Raw genomic sequence first — 8,208 nt, forward strand, 5'->3', positions numbered from 1 at the left:
TTGTCTTCGCCAAGAGCAAGAAGAAGGCATGAAGGCTCGCGAGGCGGCCATCGAGGGCCGGGAGGCCAAGCTCAAGAAGCGCTACGACCACCTAGGCGCGCTGGGAGATGATCTGGAGGCGACGAAGGTCGAGCTGGCCCGCAAGGCCAAGGTTCTTGCCGAGGATCGCGTGGCCTTCGCGGACATGGAGAAGAAGGCTCGTGCTTCGCTGAAGATGCATTACGCCAGTGGTCTGGAGAGCCGCTGGCCGGTGCTGAGGACGGCCCCGCCAAGCTGCTTCCCTTCCTGGTTCGTGCCCTTGAGGATGTCACCCTTGGCCTTGGCCCCACGGCCGAGGCCGAGGCGCGTGTCCTGTCTTCTGCTGCGTTGATGCGGGTCTTCACCCACATCTACCTTCACGACCCTAGCACCGACCTCGACAGCCTGCTGGAGCCAGTAAGCGGCGAGGGCGCTGCTGCCGCTGCCGAGGCCGTGAAGGGTCGCGTGGAAGATCTGCTGGGGAAGTTCCGGGCCTTCAGTACCAAGCCGAAGCAGGGTGCTTCCGGTTCTGCTGCTCCTTGAGGCGGGGCCACCCGCGCTGCTCCACCGCCGCCAAGTCACTCCGCTACTGCTCCCGCCCTGCTTTTAATTCCTGCATCATGCATCATGCCTCGGGGAGGCGTTTAAACTTGCGTTTGGTATTGAGACAATTAGTATGGACTGTAATATTTGCTTCTTAAGTTCCTTGAATTTTATGCTTTCCCTCCCTACTTGCTTGTGTTCTACGCTGGCAGAGCCCGGCCCCGCGCGTACCTCACCCAGCATTAGCCCCGACCGGAAACCAGGACGGGACCAAAGGAGTGAGGGGCTACGGAGCCAGTTAGGCTCCTGAGTCGCGATGCTCAGGAGTCACCCTTGGCGCACGAACAACAAGTAGGGAGGTGTAATGTAGGTGGGTCTTTCGTTCTACGTCTGCGGAGCCCGGCCCCGCGCGTACCTCACCCAGCATAGCCTTTCGGAACTAAGGAGTGAGGGGCTAAGGGGCCAGTTAGGCTCCTGAGTCGCGATGCTCAGGAGTCCCCCTTGACGCGCAAACAGCATGTGATTAGGTGAGATGCGAGTGGGACCACCGTTCTACGTCTGCAGAGCCCGGCCCCGCGTGTGCCTCACCTAGCATAGCCTTTCAGAACTAAGGAGTGAGGGGCTACGGGACCAGTTAGGCCCCTTAGTCGCGATGCTCAGGGGTCCCCCTTGACGCTCAAACGGCCTTCATACCTTGGCTCCGCTCGGGGAGAGGTGCGCGACGAACCAGGCCCGAGGGGCCTGGCTGGGTGGCGTACGTCCGGGCGTGACCCAGGTGCAGCCCCCGTGGCCAGCCCCCTCGCGCGGCGCTCCCGAGGGGAGGCGTTGCGATGAGGCTAGACACTAAGCTCTGGGCTCCCTGAGGCTGATGCGGCCCGGGGGCCACCCTCAGTTGTTTATCACCAACGCGGAGCATAGCGCTTCCGCATGTGTACGGGCATAGCCGCTCCTCGGCAGTGTTGTCAGCCAGCGCGGAGCATGGTGCTTCCACTGGTACGTGGGAGGGGGCCCTCCTCCGGGAGGAGCCCCCAGGGCGTGTACAGCCCCGCCCTGACACGTGGCCGGCACGGTAGGGCTAGGTGAGGTGTATCTGGGCACCCGTGAGCCAGCGCGGGACTCACGGGGCCCTACCTCTAGGCGGGTTGCGCCTGGCACTGGGCCTTATCTTGGGCTGTGTTCCTGCAAGCTTGGTTAGATGCCGGCACTCTACGTCCTCGGGTCCCGGCCCTCGAGCTTGTCTCAGCCGTCGCTGGTATGCCAGGTCGCGATGCCGTGGACAAAGCCAGAGGGTGAGGGCTGGAGAGCCAGTAAGAGCCCCGAGTCGCGATGCTCAGGTACCCCCCCTTTAACGCGCAAGTGGTCGACATGGAGAAGAAGAGGTGCCGTGGGCAAGCATCAAGTAATCAAGCATGATGGGCGAATGCATAACCGGAAATAAACGCAAGGGAGATACATGCCATTGGGCCTGGCCCGAGCGACTTGGGGATGATGCAGCCCGAGGGGCGCCCCCAACAAAGCAAGCTAACGACATGAAATAAAGGGATACACGCCGCAGGGACGGACCCATGCGGCCTGGGAACGATGCAGCCCTGGGAGGGCGCTCCCAGCTGAGAATGAAACTGGTAAGATGTCACCTGAGGGTGTCGAGGGCGAAGGAGTGTCGGTGCAGCAGACTCGGGAGGCCGCGGAAGCCGATCCTCACGAGCCCCCAGGCCCAGGGGCCTCGGGAGGCTCCGGAGGCACTGGTAGCTCTTTGCGAATCACCTCCATCTCCGCCAGGGCCGCGGAACGCCTGTCTTCTTGAGCCTCCATGATGCCCCTCATGAGGCGCTGGCGCGTAGCAACCACGCTCGGCAGGCCATAAGGCATGCGAACTTAGCTGTGGGGCGGACCCCGGCAGCGCCCCACTCGCGAGGGCCAGAGGCGCTCCATTGTAGCGGCTTGGTTGAGCCCTGGTACATCGACGCAGACGTGCAGCCCACCATCCTCGCCTGGATGAGGAGCCACAGCCGGCAGACGGCGGCAACCTCTCACGATCCTTGATTCCTATAGTTCTTGAATGGCTTTGTCGACGAGCTCCTGCGGGTCTAACCTTCCTTGCCTTGCTCCTTCTTGCGGGAAACGTGCTTCGAAAAACGCCTCCACGTGGCGCCCAAGCGCCTCCCTCATGACCCTGGCCAGGTCGGTGGCCCTCCAGGGGAGAGCCCCCGAGCCCTGCCCGAGGAGGGCGCCGGGCGCGCTTTCCTATGAGATGGAAGGAGGCCCCCCCTGGGCAGACGCGGGCCCTGAGGGGCCTGCCTCCCAAGGGGCTGGTCTGGACGACGTCTTCTTCTTCTTCTTCTTGGGGGTGGCCTCGGGAAGCCTCCTGCTTCCGCGATCCGGGTCTTCCAGCGACGCGGCCTGAAAGGCTCGCTCCAGGGAGCATACTGCATCCCTCTCTTCACAGGGCACCGTGATGACTCCGCCACTCCCTGGCATCTTGAGGACGTTGTAGCCATGGTGAGTCACGGCCATGAACTTGGCCAGCACTGGGTACCCAAGGATGGCGTTGTACGGCAGGCGGATGTGGGCGACGTCAAAGTCGATGAGCTCAGTGTGGTAGTTGTCGCGTGCCCCGAAGGTGACAGGGAAGCGGACCTGCCCAATCGGGACCGTGGAGCCGTCGGTGATTCCGGAGAAGGGCTTGGTTGGCTGAAGCTGGTCGTAGGGCACTTGGAGATTGTTGAACGTTTCCACGGACAGGACGTTGAGCCCTGCCCCACCATCGATGAGGGTCTTGGTGACTAGTACATTGCTGATGACTCGGGAGCAGAGCATCGGGAGGACGCCAGCTGTGGCTGCACACTTGAGTTGATCCGCTGAGCTGAACGTGATGGTGCATGCCGACCACCTGAGAGGGCGCGTTGCTTCGAGCCTGGGGAGGGCTGCGTTCACCTCGTGAGCAAACTGCTTGAAGATGCGTTGGGAGGCTGGGGCTTGAGCTCCGCCCAGGATGCAGGCGATTGCGCGTGGCTCCTGGAAGCCCCCAGCCCCCTCGTCTTGGTGGCGGTCCTCTTTCCTCCTTGGCTGAGGCGGTAGTGGAGGGAGGCCTGCGTTGCCTTGTGGGCGATCCTCACGAGGCTGATCCCTCCAGTCCCCCTCGCGAGGCAGGTCTCTCCAGCGGTCCTCGCGAGGCTGATCGCGCCACCCTTGGTGCGTGCCACGGTCTTCCCAGTGTCCTGCGTTTCTTCCTCCTCGGCCATAGCCCTGATCGGCGCGGTCGAGACGACGGCCGATCCTTCCTTCTCGCACGGCGTGGAGTTCTTGGCATTCGATGGTGTTGTGGGTGTGGAGGTCGTGGTACACACAGTACCGGCTGCCCCTGGTGGACTCAGGCAGATCTTTGCCTCGCTTGGTGTCTGGTTCTGCTGCGAGCACGGCAGCCCCCTTGCGCTTCACGTCCTTGGCCTTGGGCTTCTTCTCCTCTGGTTCTGCGGCAGGCAGCTCAAGGAGGGAGAGGCGTCCCTCCTCAGCCCTGACGCACTTGGTCGCCAGGTTGAACAGCTCCAGGGAGGTGCATAGGTCTTCATGCATCGCCAGCTCCTCCTTCATCTTGACGTCGCGCACACCATCGGAGAAGGCCGAGATGATGGCCTCCTCGGACACCTTGGGGATCTTGAGGCGCGCGCTGTTGAAGCGCTGGATGTACTTCTGCAGGGTCTCTCGGGGTTGTTGCTTGATACGGTGCATGTCGCTCACGGCGGGCGGCCGGTCGCGAGTACCTTGGAAGTTGGCGATGAAGCGGGTGCGCATCTGGTCCCAGGAAGAGATCGTGCCTGGAGCCAGATTCAGGAGCCAGGTGCGAGCTCCTTCCTTGAGCGCCATGGGGAACCAGTTCGCCATGACCTTTTCATCCCCGCTGGCAGCTTCGATGCCCAGCTCATAGAGCTGGAGGAACTCTGCAGGGTTAGTCGTGCCATCATAATGAGGAGGCAGGTCTGGCTTGAATTTGCCGGGCCACGCGACGCTACGCAGCTCGGTGGTGTAGGCACGGCAGCCTGCGGTGGCCACGACAGGCCTTGGCTGGTGGAGAGCTTGGTCTTGAGGGTCCCCACACGCTGCAGCTAGGAGCAGTGCGGGGTCTTGGCGTGCCGGAGCTGGAGCAGGGTCACGACGTTCTGGAGCAGGGAGCGCTCGGGCAGCCCCTTGCGGGCGAGGGATCTCTTGGCAGCTCCGTTCTTGCTGCGCTGGCGCCTGACGGAGCGGGTTCGGCCCAGGGGCCACGCACCTTGAAGCCATGGCGTCTTCTGGGAGAGGAGGCGGATGGTACGCCTCCGGGGCTTCGTTGCCTGCGCGTGGCAGGGTGCGGCGCAGTGGAACGGACGGCGCGGAAGAGCCCCCTGCGGCGCGGACAAGCTCGGTGACGCGGTCGAGCCACTCCTCGTAGACGTCGTCGACAGGACGGTAGCGCAGGAGCTCGTTTGCTGCAAGGAGCGCAGCTCGAGCCTCCAAGGGTGCGCGGAGCGCGCGGGACGAAGAACCAGCTGGTGCAAGCGATGGAGTAGCAGTGCGGCCGTCTTGCCGCACGGATGGGTGCTGGGACGATGCTTGCTGTTCGCCCCCCGCCGGGCCGGTGGCGGCGTTGACGACGGGCGACGGGGAACGACGAGGGCGTCCGCCGATGGGCGCCGTCTGAGTGACGCGAGAAGCAATGGCGGCCCGGCGCTCGGCGCGGGCCCGACGAGCGTCAGACATGGATGCGACGGCCGGGGGAGAACAGGGCGGTGGACGACGAATTCCGGTGCACCCCTACCTGGCGCGCCAAATGTCGGATTTCGGGTTCCGGTAGACCCTTAAGGTTCGAACACTGGGGTGCGTGCGGAGATTACGCCTTCTACCTCCCCGCCTCGCAAAGAACTAAACTACTAAAGGAACTGCATGAGAGACACAAGATTTATACTGGTTCGGGCCACCGTTGTGGTGTAATACCCTACTCCAGTGTGTGGTTGGTGGATTGCCTCTTGGGGCTGATGATGATGGATAATACAAGGAAGAACAGCCTCGCGAGGGTCTGTTCTTGACTGGGGCGATGAACTGCTAGGAGGAGTTCAGCCTCCCCCCTCTCTCTCTTTCTTACTCTTACTAGCCAACCGAACTGAAAGCTCGAACCTAACGAACGAACCGAACGAACGAACGAACCGAACCCACTGCTCGGACCCCCCAAAACTCGAACTGAACCCCCTGCTACGTGGACGGCTGGCCCTATTTATAGATGCCCTGGTCCTCTTCCCAAATATTGAGCGGGAAGGGAGCCAACAATGGCGGGCTAATTTGAAGGGGGACATCAAGTATCAACTATCCTGACAAAAGCAGTCTTCGCCTGCGCAAAGCTTTGGTGATGACACCGTCTTGGGCTCCACGGTGACGTCCATCTCGTAGTCCTCCTGGTCTTGGTCTCGTTGCACCGAAACGGCAACCTTTGCCTGATGCCTCGGTACTCCGCGTCTGCGCTTGCCCCCTTTGCACCAAAGAGGAAAGAAGGACGCTGCGCGCGCTGGCACCCGCCTGGCGCCCTGAGTCGTCATGGCTCGCGTCACGGGAACCTCGCGAGGTACCCCGCCTTGATCTCTCTGCCTCCTCGCGAGCCAGCCTGACGAGGCCGTGCCTGAGGTAGCTCCGTGTCGTCCGCCTCGCGAGGCTTGGCCCCTCGCGAGGGTCTTGAGTCTTGCGTTGATGAAGATGGGCCACGCTGGGCCTCCTTTGAGCCACGCCGCAGGCCGCAGGCAGGCAAGTCTAGGGACCCCCGTTCCCAGAACGCCGACAGTGCTACCTTAGCTGATATAGCGAAACATATGGTACCAAAACATGGGAGCCGGGCAAACCCAACTATTGACCCAAGACATGATTCGGAGCTGATGCATATAATGCTATAAGTTCGGGGTGCCGCACTGTCGAAAGTGTTCGAACTTTTCACGCCGTATTGTGGGGTATGCTGAAGCCCCTAGCGTATTGGCCGTACCAGAGTGTACGGGTACTGGATGTCACGAATGAACATATATAAATAAAAAGGAGAATGCAATAAAAGCCTTAATGCAATGCATTGTTTATTAAAAAACATGCATTAGAGCAGAATGATACAGGTAGTGCGATAAGCAAAAAGTAGGACTATGTCCCCTCCAAGGGCAAGCTGAGGCATAATATTAAAGCAAGTATTTCACTCGTTATCGTAATCCACCTGGGAGTTCCGTGGTGTGATGTAGCTTTCTGCCTCCTTGGTTGCTGCATCATGTGTTCGGCAATCATGCTGCCGGACAGGGTTTCCAGAGATTAATGTCCTGAAAGAGAGGAAAATAACAAAGCGGGAAGCCCCTAGTGCGGTTTAAGCCGCGTCTTGGGGCGTGCCGTAGTCATGCCCCTCACCGCCTGTGCCCATGGTATTTTTAATGCGTAATTATGTACGTGTGGCACGAATTTCGCCGTTTGGCTTGGGCCGGGATGGGGGCCGCATTGCTATGCGAGCTCGGAATGTGCCAGTCAGTCCTGTTGCTGATTACTCCGGGCGCGCTTGAAGGTGTTCGAGTCCTTAAACGCCAAACTAGTGGATTGCCTTAAGAGGCTGCTTTGCACTTCTGCTGCGAGGGCCGCAGTGTGCTCCTCCGTTTGGAGTGAGCGCTCTGTGTTTCCATTAACTGTAATGACCGCCCGAGGTCCTGGCATCTTGAGCTTGAGGTATGCATAATGCGGTACCGCATTGAATCTCGCAAATGCGGTTCGCCCAAGCAGTGCATGATAGCCACTGCGGAACGGGACTATATCGAAGATTAACTCTTCACTTCGGAAGTTATCCGGGGATCCGAAGACCACTTCCGGTGTGACTGAGCCTGTGCAATGGGCCTCTACACCTGGTATGACGCCTTTAAAGGTCATTTTTGTGGGTTTGATCCTTGAGGGGTCTATACCCATTTTGCGCACTGTGTCCTGGTAAAGCAGGTTCAGGCTGCTGCCGCCATCCATAAGGACTCGAGTGAGGTGAAATCCGTTAATGATTGGGTCTAGGACCAGTGCAGCGAATCCGCCATGACGGATACTAGTGGGGTGGTCCCTGCGATCGAAGGTGATCGGACAGGAGGACCATGGGTTGAACTTTGGGGCGACTGGCTCCAACGCATATACGTCCCTGAGCGCATGTTTCCGCCCCCTCTTGGGGATGTGGGTTGTGTATATCATGTTCACCGTCCGCACTTGTGGGGGGAACCTCTTCTGTCCTCCGGTATTCGGCTACCGGGGCTCCTCCTCGTCATTGCTATGTGGCCCCTTATCTTTGTTTTCGGCAATTAACTTGCCGACCTACTTGAACACCCAACAATCCCTGTTGGTGTGGTTGGCTGACTTGTCTGGGGTGCCGTGTATTTGACACGAGCGATCGAGTATATGGTCCAAACTGGACGGGCCCAGAGTGCTTCGTTTGAATGGCTTTTTCCGCTGACCGGGTTTAGAGCCTTTGAATCCGGCATTGACTGTCGTATCCTCAGTATTATCGCTATTAATGCGGCGCTTATGTTTGATGGGACGTGACCTGCTATTGCCGTCCTTGGTATTCGAAGTACCATGGTTCTTTGATATGTTATTACTGCGAGCGAGCCAGCTGTCTTCTCCTGCACAAAAGCG

This window comes from Triticum urartu, chromosome 1A, assembly GCF_056163025.1.
Source record: "Triticum urartu cultivar PI428250 chromosome 1A, HENAU_Tu73, whole genome shotgun sequence".
NCBI lineage: Eukaryota > Viridiplantae > Streptophyta > Magnoliopsida > Poales > Poaceae > Triticum > Triticum urartu.